Below are 14,305 nucleotides of genomic sequence, written 5' to 3' on the forward strand. Positions count from 1 at the left end.
GGGCCGTGAGAGCTTGGGGGCAAGGGGCCAGGCTTGTGAAACGCCCAGCCCAGAGCAGGGCGCATGGGCGGGTCCCTTCCCGGGGGACCAGCATCCAGAGCCCTGGCCGAGCCCCAAAGCTGTGGCCCCAAAGCTGTGGCCCCGAAGCTGAGAGCTGGCGCGGGACCTTGAGGCCAGCTCCGCTCTCCGCAGATTCTGTCCATGTCCTGGAAGGTGTCTCGAACCGGGAACCGGGGAAGGTGAGCCTCCAGGTTACTCAGCCCGTTCCGCTGCCCTCGCTCTCCTTCTACGCGTCAGTTTGTGCTTTGGAGCAAGGCCGGAGAGGAGCCGTGGCTCTGTCCAGGGGAGGCTCGTGGCGAACGTGAGCCTGAAGCCCCTTGGCAAGCTTCATTCCTCTCCCAGGGGCAGAATATTCAGGGCCACGTCTGAGCGCCGCGCGTTGGCTGCGTGGCGTCTTTCTGCTCTGTTGGTGTGTGAACCTTATATACTCTTTAGAAGTTATGTAACTATAGCATTTACAATAAATACATTTTTACCGATTACCTGAGCTTGTGTAAACAAATATATCGCTGTGGGCACAAGTACAGAGTCTTCAGGAAATAGAGATGGCCAAGACTCCCATTTGGGGATCTTGGGGCCACAATACAGCTTCCAGCTGGTTGAGTGGCTAGAGGCAAGTCGCTAAGTCCTACTTCCTGTTCCTCTGTCATTCACTAAGTAAAGAAGTTGGGGAAGCTGTATAATTCCTAGAGCCTTCCCTTTCCCACCCAGAGACTCTCCCCCCACAGAAGCTTTTTAAAATTTTCCATTAGCTTTTGAACTGGTTGCCTTTGCTTTTCTTCTTTTTAACCCTTTTAATCTCTCTGACACCCAGAGAGGTGGGAAACAGTTTAAAATCCAAAGTAAGGAGAAAGCACTCAGAGAAGTCTGAAAAAATGGAGAAAGAAAGTGGAAAGATCAATTTATATAATTTTTTTAAGTTTCCAATTTCTCCAATGAGAATAAAACCAAGCAGAGCCCTTTGGAGCCCAGCCTCTGGCTCAGGGTTTCCAAAGAAGCAATGAAGTCCGTGAAGTTCAAGTTTATAGAGGTCAGGGTATGTACAGGGCTTGGTAGGTTCCCCTCACTCTATCTCATCTCTCTAGACTGCCAAATGGAATACTCTGGGTCTTACTTGCTTAAACAAGCAATTTAAAAAGTTCAAGTAATGCTTTAAAGCAGAAAAATGATAAAAACGAAAAATAAAGTAATACAGCTAAAGAAGCAGGAAGAGGCTATATCTTGAAGGGCCTTGTATACTGAATTTGAACTTTATCCTGAAAGCTATGGGAAGCTCTTGGAACTTTTTAAGTGGGAAATGAATGATACAATTTGCTTTTTAGAAAGATCATTTGACAGTAACATTGAGGACACAAGAGGGTTGAGTAGGTTGTAGGGAAACCAGTTCGGAGACTATTGCAGTAATTACTGATAGAAGCGATGAGAATCTGAATTTAGGCAATGATAGTGGCCGTAGTGATGATATTGAGGGATGATAGGGAGAAAGGGAGGGACTGATACAAGAGATAGTAAGAAAGCAGACTTGAGAGAACCTGATGACTAATTGAGTGTGATGGATGAGTGAGAATGAGGAGCAGAGAAAGATTCCCAGGCTTCTAGCTCAAGTGTCTGGACATTTGATGATGCCACTTACCGAAAGAGGAGTCAGGACATGTTGAGTTTAGTGTGTCTGTGAGACATCCAAGTAGAGATGTCAGATGAAGGGGTATCTAGGTCTGAAGTTCAGCAGTGATCTGGGTTGAAGGAAAAGATTTAGAAATCACCGGCATAAAAGTAGTGGTTGAATCCCATGTTTTGATGAATCACTCAAGGAGAGTATTTAAAGAAAAAAAAATGGGGAACATCAATTTAACTCGCTATTGGAGGAAGAGAATAGCCTTGAAGGATATTTAGAAGAAATGGACAGAAAGGCAGAAGGAAAGCATAAGTCTAAGCATCATTTTGGGGATACCTATTGTCTTCTAGTCAATGGCCTGGGTCTTTATAACACTATTTCATTAAATCCATGCAGCACCCCTAGAAGACATGTTTTCAAGTAGAAAAACTTAAGTTCTGGCAAGTAACTTAACTAGAGTATGTTTAACTAGAGTCATGTGAAACTTAGACTGAAATCTTACCTCTCTGAATCTCAGTTCTACCTACATCCACAAAATAGGACTAAATAGAACCTACCTCTGAGGATTGGTGTAAAGATTAGATGAGGTAGCACATGTACACTGAGTACAATGAGTACTCCGTGCCTGAGAGTCATTATCCTTATTAATAACCATACCCACATACCACTATGTTAACTTGAGTGGTTACTGCCTGTTCTTTAGCTCTTTGGCCCAAATGTATATTTGCCCCTGAAGTTCTTAGTGCACAACACAATTAAGACTTGTGCCAGGCTGAAGTCTTATAATAAGCCTTTACTGAAGACTTGGACATAGCCATATAGGAATGAACCCAAAGAGCAACATACAGAGAGATAATCTGAAAGTGTATCACTTTATTTTAGGATCCCCTATAGGGGTATCACCTTCCTGCCTAGAACCTGGAGAAGCCATCTTTCTAATACCATGAGGGAGCATCCTCAGGCTATATAATTTCAAGTCCAGCAAAAGTGTGACCCCACAGGGAGTCAGGAGTTCTCATTCAAATCCAAGACTCATCTTCCAAGGTCCCGTTAATCCCTCTGAGGAACTGCTCCTTCCAGATTATTGATAAAGGGGATACCCACTTTCTTCAGAGACAGTCTAGTCTTTCTCTAGAAGTGTGGCCTTACACTATGGCCTCAATAGGAGAACCTTATTAGAACACAACAAAATAAGCCCAACATTCATATAGGGGTTACATCCTTTTCATTATTCTTAAAAAAGATGAGACTTCTTGTATGAACTCTCAATTTTTCATGACCCTTAGGTCTTCTTCTGTGCAAAAGCCACTCTGAAAATCGAGTTTGGATAAAGCCAGAAGTTGAATATAGCCCAAGGACAACAAGACATAGCAAAAGGTACCTACCAGACTGAAAATAAGAGGAAGATTTTTGTCAGTATAGTTGAGAAAGAACCACAAATTTATGTTTTAAAAATTAAAAGATGTAGTAGATATAGAGATGAATAAATCATCGGTTAGTGTTCACTCATGTGTTTTAATCCTGTAATACGGTTAGGTATTTCAAAGTACAGAGACTTCTGATCATGGCTTTAGTACAATTCTCAGTGGCAGTTCTTTTATTTGCTTCTTCACACTTGTTTCAAGGAATGTAGAGACGTACTCTGCCCTAGGGCTCCAGTCTGTTCACCTCTAAGGTGAAAATCCTATGCAGAATTTTTCGGGGCTAGGCACACAGCTTCAGCTCAGTTGGTCCATTCTACAAGCCATCCTCATCAATCATTTTTATGATATAGTGAACTGTGAGCCATAGACAAGCTGAAATGTACCTTACTGACCCACAGCACCCGTTTCTCATGGAAATTATCCTCTTTAGGTTAAGAATTGTAATGGAATCTGTCAGGAAGGCAATGGGTCTCCCCGTCCCCAAAAAAGAGGAGAGTTATGGTCAGGGCAGCATGGGAAATGCTGGGTTAAATTTTAATCAGGTCTCTTTCCTACTGTACTTCTCAGATATATTAACTCTTAATATGCATTGTGAAGTTTCAGATGTACTTGACTACAAAATCCTTTTTATCTCAGAGTCTAAAAAGACTTCTGTCATGGATTATGCTTCATAGAAAACTGATATTTGCCATTACTATCTGAGCATTACTGGACTAGCTTCTACTGGAAAAAGTCATTTCAATGCTCTCTCATCATTGAAATCATTGAAATCATTACCATTGAAATTCATCTCCTACAGTAAGTCTTCCTCTCTCACTGACAAGGGAAACTTTTACGTGTTGTCATAGAAACCAACACATACATGGATAATAACATATTTACATTTTTTAATTTATTTACTTGAGAGAGAGAAACATTGATTTGTTGTTCCATTTATTTATGCATTCATTTGTTGATTTCTATATGTGCCCAGGCTGGGGATCAAACCCACAACCTTGGTGTATTGGGGACAACACTTTAAACAGTTGAGTACCCGAGCAGGGCAATGTATTTATTTTTTTATTCATGTTTTTCTTTCTCTTTGTTCATCTCTGATGCTAGATTAATACAGTGCCTAACATATGCTGATACGCAAGTATTTGCTGAATGGCTATCAAATGAATGAGAAGTATTAAAAGAAATATAAATTCAATCAGAGGAATTTCTTGGTGGCAGATATACCTTAGGGTTCCTCCTAGGACCTCAGGTTATAGAAAGATAAAAAGGAAAACCCCCGTTGACACACCCACTAGGCAAACACCTATTCCGTATTCTTTTGTCCAGGCAACCTTAATCATTACCAAGAGCTCCTGTGAGTGGAACCATAGCTGTATAATTCCATTGGATTGTTTCCATAAGGTTTTAGCTCAAGAGAGAAAACATGACTAGGGAAAAGGAACCCTTAATTACATCTTAAAAAATATGATCAAAAGCAACATTTAAGAAAAGTGTTTCCAGGGAAGAACTGAGGATGACACCCGGTTAATAATAATTCATTTTCCCAAACCTCAGAGCATGTGATCAAAGCTGATACACATTATCTCAGGCTTGGTACCAGGGTGACTCATTTTTTTTCTTACATGTTTTGAAGTTATTATTTGGATGAATAAATAGATGAGGAAAAGCCAAACCTGGGCCAGCCAGGTGTAGACTGTACAAATTCTGCTGTCTGATCTGTAATAATCCCCCCCTCCTTTTTTTTAAAAACGAAGAAGCTGCGGCCTTTGGCAGCTTGAGACACTATCATGCAATTCAGGCCCTTTCAAATCAAGATAAAAATATAGCATGTTAGAACCTGCAAGAGGAAGACAATGGAACCTTCTCTTTAAATGTGGAGGAGGTAGCAAACAGATTAGTTATTAGGCAAATCAGTGTGTACAAGTACTTTCGACAACCGGTGGGTTCAACGCTGGGATCACTCAGTTAATCTGAGCTATGAATTTAAAAGATTCATACGTAGTAAGGTTTTAGCTCTAACCAGTTAATCCTCCTTCCTACCATACCACCAGAGCAGGAAATAAAACTATGAAGCTTGTAATTCCTTCTCTCTCCTCCCATAAGGTATACTAACATTGATTCATTGGTAATTGTTGGCAGATCTTCCAGGAAGACTAAAAATTTACTAAATTTGCAGGCATATTTGAGTGAGAGATGAAAACTTGCTAGTCCAGAACCTAAAGAAAGAATAAGCAGTGTGTTTTTCTGAGGATCCGATGGTGTGGTGACAACATTCCCTAACAATTCTAAACATTTTACAAAGTTCAACTTAAACATCTTATCTAGAATTCTCCCCTCCCCCAAGTTTACAGCTTAGAGAAAGTAGAGGGCAGGACTGGGACCAATCATTGGAAGGTGCAACAAGGTGGATTTTTGTTTGAACATAAGACTTTTCTAACATTCAGAATTTTCTAATAATAGAACCTGAGGTTCTACAAAATAGTGAGTGTTCTTCCTGTTAGTGATGCTATATAAGTGATGCACAAGGACATTTCTAAAGTTCCTTGCAATCCAAAGATTATTACTGTCCTTGAAACATAATGAAGATCATAACTTTGAAAATACCCTAGCTGTTCTGCCTAGCAAACCAGTATCCCGGTATCTGCTCTGGTTCTCACCTTCTTTGATACACAAGGTTTCCTCCTTCATTGGGTTCTGAGAACCTGAGAAGGAGGTGTGGTTGGTACAGAAAAATAAAATAAAACACCTCCTAAGCAACAAAAACATCATGAACTACACAGTCACTGTTGCATATTTTACAAAATAAAAAAGTTGCTCTCTGTATCCCAAAGGAAAAAACCATGTTGGAAAAATACTCTTTGGTCACAAGAATTGTGAGGTCACCGTAATGTGAAGAAAATTGAATGGGAATCATCATATTACTCTACAAGATCATTTTTCAAATGTTATTTAATATACAAATCAAAGCTACAATGAGATACCACCTCACACCTGTTAGAATGGCTGTTATCAACAAGAAAAGTAATAACAAGTGTTGGAGAGGTTGTGGAGAAAAAGGAACCCTCATTTACTGCTGGTTGGAATGTAAACGGGTGTAGCCACTATGGAAAACAGTACTGCAGTTCCTCAAAAAATTAAGAATACAGTTACCATATGACCCAGCCATCCCTCTTCTGGGTATCTTCCCTAAAAACTCAAGAACATTTGTTCGCAAAAAGATACACACCCCTATATAAAATAAGAAAAGAAATGTTAATGATATACAGATTCGACATCAAGGGGTTGCAGAGGGACAAGGGAGTGTGAAGACAGGAAACTAAATTTGGTTTGGTCAATATCAGGAGGGCTGATCAGAACTTTTGAGAGAGGATGGGAAATATTAAGAGACTAGCCAAGTTCATTTGGAAACAAGCCAGGTTCTCATACAGAGGTTCTCATATAATAGGTAAAGAACTGTCTGAGGGGATAGGTAATTCAAAAAGGTGGCTAAAGAAGCTTGTTGCACAAGGAACAAAGAAGTTTGACTCACGAAAACAGATAACTTGTATATATTCATGTGATATAAAACAAAAACAAGTAGCAAATAACTTCTTCATGAAAGATTCATGCTGTGTTTCTGCATTCTGTGTGTTGATTCCCATCTAAAGTGGATAATTTACCAGGAGAACAATGTTGAAAAAATGTTGTTAGTTCGACATATACTAAATAATCTATTTTTAAAAGCCAAGCATAGTTACAGGATCCAGTTAATATAACACTTTTTAGAAATCACATGCAGAGAAGAAATAACATACTGTATTTGAACTTAAAATGTGATCTCTTAAATTCTACCAATTGTTCCCAATATAAGTGTAGGTAGAATTAGGGTAATAATGATCAGATTATTTGGTATTCATTTTAAATTTAAAAATACGCACTGGATTTTTCACATCAGAATTTATTTCACTTAGTGTTCTTTATAAAATGAAATTGCTCTTTTTACTCAAAGAAGATTTGAGTTACATATAAATTAATTCATGCCACTTTACTATAATTAGAGCATAATGAATTAACTAGCCAAACAAATATCTTTATTATTATTACCACTAAATGTAATGGAAATTTTTCAAGCTGCTTTGTTTCTTTTATGGCTTATACTGTCAATACAACATATTTTCACTTTTCAACCAAATTACTCTTTTCGTGTCACTTATCTTAAATAATCACTCATGCTACTTTTGTCACGCCTGGTTGAATCAGATGGTACATGTAGGTGAACTTAGTCATAATTGAGGTGTCACGAATTACCAAAATTCCGGTCATTAATTAATATTTAATTATTAATTTGCCTTATTAGCCTTTTAAACATCATGTACATTATGTGCTCTTAGTAAAAGAAGAAATGAAAGGCGCTGCTCATTCAGATACTTTCAAAATTTTAAGATACCTAAGTACTTAAGGAAATAAACCAACATGTCTTAATCTTCTTTGAATTACAGATGTTTTTGAAAATTTGATGAAAGCTATAGTTTCCTCTTCCCAGAAAAAAATACACATGAGTATATGCACATGAAATTTTGCTTACAATTTCTCAGAGTTTATAGACTCTCTAAGGTCTGCCTCTGGACCCACTAGGAGTCCATGAACTCTGGGTTAAGAACCTCTGCAATAAGACCACACTTTGCTTTGGCAAGATGGAAAACTTGCCATTAGAAAGCATGACTGGTTAAGCTTTCATTCTTTAGGGGCATGTATCTAAAAGGAATGATTTTTTTTAAAACATCTCCCTAAAAAACCTTGGCTCGGTTAGCCCTCCTGTTTAGCCTTAAAATGAGGACCAATTTCCTTTGGGTCAAACCCAAACTCTTAGTGTCTTGACTTTCTAAATGCTTGACAACTATAGACACTTTAATGAAATCCAAATGGGTGAAATTCAACACTTCATTCTGATGCTCTTTACAGATGTTCTTAATAAGTACACCAAAGAAGTCCTTAGAAGCCTAGCTTCACACATCAGCCAAGGGAAGAAAGAATTCATTGGAAAATGAAGATAAGTAATTTTGGAGAGTTCCTGTACCAGTCCATATCGAGAACTCACAACATAAACCTATAATCAGCTTTGTAGGGAAGTGTACACTGCACAGGGGTAAAGTTTACCCATAGACTCCTGGGAAGCAGTAGGATTAGACCATACTACCTTCTGATGTCAAATACTTAAATTCTGCTCAGAATAATTTTCCCCACGAGGGCTTTTTTTCCCCACAGGTGACTATTTTTTTTACTGAAAACTGGAAAAAGAAGCTGAAACAATTGCCTTTGGCTATCATGATATCAAAACAATTAATTTATAAGCAGAAATAAAGACAATTACTTGAATAGAAACTTTATGAATCCCAGAATTTTATAAACAGAATGGATGTCATAACACCATCTACCCTGATCAGGTCACCATAATCATTCTGTTCTTTCGCTCCTGGCACTTGCCAGCAGTGGATAAAAGCTCACCTGAAATCTGTCTTCAAAGCTCTGAAGGGAATAGTTGCAGTCTGGGAAATTACTTCTTTGAACATTCTTTGAAACCATCTGGAGAGAAGGGTTTGCACAGTTAGATGGACACAAAGCTTATATTAAACATTTTTACCGATGAATTTACAACTTTGGATGTGAAAAAATAGTCGATTTTTCTGTTTCTAATACTCAATATTAGTGTTATAGGCCCTTTTCTTAAAATTTTCACAAGACTAGTATGAGTATTGCTTTACAGGAGTGTGTGGAAGTAAGGCACATTGGCCTGAAAGGAAAGATCAGAAAGGTACTCAAGATCTCACACTAGATTAGTCAGAGTTAAGATGCTGATCCAGACCCTTTCGCTCTTATGCTCTTATTTCCTACGGAGTCTTAGGCAGTTTACTTGATCCCACTACTACTCCCCCATTTATCTCATTATCCAGGAAAGGAAGATAATGTTGACCTACCTAATAAGCAATTTGTGTAAATCTAATTTCATGTTCAAAATATTGCAATAATTTCAAGCTTATTTAGGTAATTGTTTGAAAATTGGTACCTTTTGCCTTATATCTTAAATTAGAGATGGCTACAAACACATTGTTTGTGCCTAACACCATCAACAATTAGAATAACATTAAGCTAGGGAGTGACCAGGGGAAAATAGACTTTGTGGGAAGGCAGGGAGGGAAGGTAAGTTCCTACAAGTGGATTGTACCTTGAGAAAATCACTTAACTTTTCTGCACCTCAGTTTCCTCATACTCAAATGAAATGGAGTCCTCTGTGTGGTCCTTATGAATATATCTTTTCATATACATACACTTTTTTTTTTAGATTTGGCATCTTTCCAGTAGAATGTAAGCTCCAGGGGTGTAAAAACCTTGTTTCTCTATCATCACAGATGAGCTCCCCATTAAATATACCCAGTATTAGAAGGTTCCTAAAGTCCCTTTCAGCATTAAATAATTCTTTTTTCTAAAAAAGTTTATTATAAAAAGTTTCAACCGTAAAAAAGTATGGAGACATGTAATAAATATCCCTACACGTGTCATTCAGTTTTGTCAAGTCTTAACAATTTCTGCATTTGTTTCAGGGTTGTTTTTTTTTTTAAGTAAAATACCATAAATACAGTTGAGGTCCCCTCAGTGTGTACCAGTTCCTAATTTCTTTCCTCTTCTCACCAAAGGTAACCACTATCCGGAATTTGGTGTTTATTATTCTTAAGAACACCTTATACTTTTACTGTATTTATACAAACTATACACTATGTCTGCAAACTTTACATGAGTTATATATACTTATCATTCTGCAACCTGCCTTTTTTTCACACATTATGTGCTTGAGATTAATCTATGCTGATACATATACTGCTAACCCATTTTAACTACTATATGGTATTCCATTATGTGAACATTCATGATTTATTTATCCATTCTGTTAGTGGATATTTATGTCCTTTTGAGGTTTTTTTCTATTATGAACAATATTTCAGACAGCATTCTTGCCCATGTCTCTTCCTACAGATGTGCTTGATTTTCTCTAGTGGAATTGCTGGGTTGAAGTGATATGTACCTTCAACTTCACTAGTCCAGGCCACAATATCTGACCCCTTGCCAATATTTCTATGCAGATAGTAGGTCAAGTTATTTCCTTTTCTCTTTTGTGCTTTTGACCTGGGCAGGAAATGAAGTGTTAAGTTGACAAGAACATCATCTGTCCATTTCTAACCTTTTTAAAATCTCTAATTAGATAGAAATGGGGCAGAATCCTTATAGAAATCAAGAAGATTCTCAAAAAATAAAGAGCTTTCAGATGGATCTAGATCAGAACCACATACAAACATGGCCATGTCCTGTCATCACATTATGATATTTACAACACAGTGCTGTCACCCTGTGATGTTGCAAAACACAGTGCCACATGGCAAATATTGCAGAGGCCTGTGAGTAAGTCCCTCTGAGAGCTTATGACTATGACCCGGTTCACAAGGGAAATAATTCTTAGGATAGAGGAGTATTGGCCTTTTACACCAAAGCAAAACAACGAGACATGTTAAATTCTGGACAATAATACCAATGGAAGTACTGAGGCAAAATATCTATTAGTTGAACTTGATTTTCCAATTCTGGATCTTGTGCAATTCATATAACCTTTAATTTCAAATGATCTACTTGGAAGGTAGGCTATGTGGAAAGTTTCTCAGGCTGAGTCTCTGCAATTAAATAGCTACTAGACTTCAACAGATATTTCCTCATTTAATAATTATTAAAATATAATAAAAGATATGAGAGCACTTGAATGATCTACTTAGTGAAGTTTCTTTTTCCTAGATTAATTTTCTTGTTGAGGTAAAAAGATGTAGGGCGTGAATAGTGCACTTTCACTGGGAGGTTTCCCTTGGTAAAAAGACAGGAGCTATTACATTCTATCTCGTCAATGATCCATGGAAAATGGGTCACCGGAGGATTTAAGAACTATCTTTCAGTTCTTGCCAGGGAGGTATATCAGTGTGCATCGATGTGAAGCATAATGTGACACACCTTGAAGAATCTTCAGAACCCTCGGGCACTCTCTCCTCTCCCATGATGAAGGAAGGGAACTAAAGGCCGTCAGTTAAAAAGATGGTATTTTGTACATAATGTCATAAGAGTGATTTTCTAATTTGTTTCCTTTTTTGATATCTTAAAAATTGAAATTTGTTTTCTCTTTCAGGTTTTTAATTGTTTGTTATAAAATTAATGAGTGTATCAAGAAACTAAACTGTTACATTAGAACAGTTTAGAACAACTTGATAATTGCCCAGATTTTACCTTTTGCAAATGTTTTGATTTCACTAAAATTCATTTATTGGTCACTGCAGTGTTACTATTAATTAATTACAGTGTATGTATTTTTTTCCTTCATATTTAATTCTCATTAAAATAATTAATCCTCAAGTTTAAAAGTCCTTTTTTTCCCATTACCTTAGGGGAAGGTCTATGTATAATGATATGAAAAAATAAACCCATTATATATTGTTTGATTGTTAAATGGGAGGTAAATAGTATTATAATACGATCCTCTTTGTGTGTGCGTGCTTTTAAGTATACACTTACATTTGTGTAGCCACAGCAAAATGTCTAGAAAGATACACCGAAAATATTAATAGTGGCTACCTCTGGGAAATAAAATTAAGAGGATCATTAGTGGGCAAGGGAGAAATAGAGACTTTTACTTTATACAATTTTATATAGTTTGAATATTTTTCAATCAGCATGTTTGTTATCATCTGAAAAATAATAAAGAAATTCATTGACTTTCCAGTTTAAAAACATTACTTTCAATCAGTAGTCTTCTAAAGAGACTCTAAAATTTCAACAGTTTCAGGAAAACGGATGATATGACAGTATACAAGTAGAGATTAATTTGTAAACCCACATTTATTTTTACTGAGTTAAAATATTTGTGGGAATGAAGTGATATGATTTCTTGGTATTTTCTAGCATTTATGCAGTCAACAATACTTATCTAACAATGTGTTTATGCTTACCTCAATGAGAGTAACCGTACATGTTATAAGCTAGAGAAGACCTTATGATGTGGTGCAAATTCTCATTTTACAGATATAACCTCTCCCAGAGAGGTTAAGTGTCTTGTCTTTAAACAATTCAGAGCTTTAAAACAATCAAATTTATCTTCTGACTTCTTGTCCATGGTTCTTTCCATCACAAAATGGTCTCCTGCTTTGAAATTTTAGTGTAATAATAATATAAATAATTTTTAAAATCCATTTAGCTCTGATCTTAAACACATCCACACCTCAATACATAAAGCATTACTCATAGCAAATTAATATCCTTCATATAGAAGTTGACGTAACAAGTCATTTGGTGATGATGAATTTATAAATCGGAAAGAAAATTACCTCTCTGGGATTTTTTCATCTTGATCAATTGTTACATTTTCTTTCTTCTTCTGCCTCTTTAAATTATTGAGTGAATTAAGATAACATAGAAAACCAAAGGAAAAAAATATCAAAGCCAACGATGTTTAATAATGTGAAAAGGAAAAATGGAATTTGGGGACAACAACAATAGAAAAAATAAGTAGATGGAGACCATGGAAAAGTAGTAAGAACCAAGGCAGAGGAGAATTTGACAACTTCAAGGACATTGAATAAATAAGTAAAGAAAAGTGAGTTGAGATTTGTGTTACGTTTATTATGGCAGGCACGTAATAAATGACTGGTGGATAAGATAAAGGGAATGTTGGTGTCAAAGGCTAATGCAGAAGTTTTCAGCCTCTAATACACATAAGAACTACCTGAAGGGTTTGTTAAAACACAGAGTCCTGAGTATCACCAGAAATTCCAATTCACCCCCTGGGTTAGGGAGGACCCAGAAATAAGTACCCTAGTTAATTCTAATGACCACACCTGGAGGAACACTGCACTAGACTTATTGAAGCTCTTAAAAGGGAGGAAAAGAATCAGAACACAGAAACCTAGAGAAAAGATAGGAAAAGGAGTGTTTTAACAGAAATCAAGGAAGAAAGAAAAGGAAATAGCAAGTGAAGGTGTAACTAAATTAAGTGGATGGTACAGGAGTGTCCAAACTGTGGGTGTCTCTGGGCCACACTGGAAGAAGAGTTGTCTTGGGCCACACATACACTGTGACACATGATCACAAAAAAATCTCATAATGTTTCAAGTAAATTTACAGTTTTGTGTTGGGCCGCATGCGGCCTGCAGGCCGAGGGTTGGACACCCCTGGTTTAGAAGCATGTATGGTGTGCTTGTAAAGAGATAACACTGGTCAGAGGCAATAAAGCAAGATAAGAGAAATATTGAGGAAATTAAGTTTTATCCTGGATTTTAAATATAATGTTTCTTATTTTTTTCCTTTATAAAAGTAACACGTGCTCATTGTGAAAGAATTGAAAAATAAGAAAAGGAGAAGAAAAAGGTACCCTTAATTTGTTACTCATGAATAGTTGCTATTAATATTTTGGTGTATGTTCTGCTAGTCTTTGTTTCTGTTTAGTTTTTTTTAAAGGCTTTATTTTGTTTATCTAGTTTGGATAATGCTATATATGTCTGTCCTCAAATATCCTCCTTTGATAACATATGCATCTTCTAACATAAGGTTATTAAATGGAAACTTCATTTTTAACATTGGCTTAATATTCACAACAATCAGTTCTCCCTTCTTCCTTGCTTACAGAACTCGGGCGTTTTTTGGCTTCAAGGGCTCCTGGGAAGGCTGGTTCCACTTTCATGCACAGAGGTGAATTTTATTTAGTCTAAATCAATCATGATAGAATTCTATTCCCCTTGTCAGTGATTGGCTGAGGAAGGACCGAGTGAATTAATCCTGGCAATAATATATGAAAGCAAGTATACAGGTTGGATTTACAAAGGGGATTCTCAGTTCTTAAAAAGTGATACAAGAAAGAGACAATCCCCTTTTCTGCCTATGGAACGTGTGAGAGAAGAAAGTACTAGAGCTGATGGTTGGAGCTTTTGCAGCCCTCTTGTATCTGAAGGGAGCAAGTTCACATACTAAAGATACAGAAAAGAAAAGTAAGACGAACTGGGCTTTGGATGATCTTGTCACTCCAGTTAATTACACATCCATGGACCCTACCATGAGACTTCTTTTTAGGGAGTAAAAGTAAATCTCCTACTGTTTAAGCCCCTTTTAGTCAGGTTTTCTCTTTCTTGCAGTAGAAAGCATCCTAAGAGAT

Source organism: Desmodus rotundus, chromosome 8 (assembly GCF_022682495.2).
Source record: "Desmodus rotundus isolate HL8 chromosome 8, HLdesRot8A.1, whole genome shotgun sequence".
In the NCBI taxonomy this organism is placed as follows: Eukaryota; Metazoa; Chordata; class Mammalia; order Chiroptera; family Phyllostomidae; genus Desmodus; species Desmodus rotundus.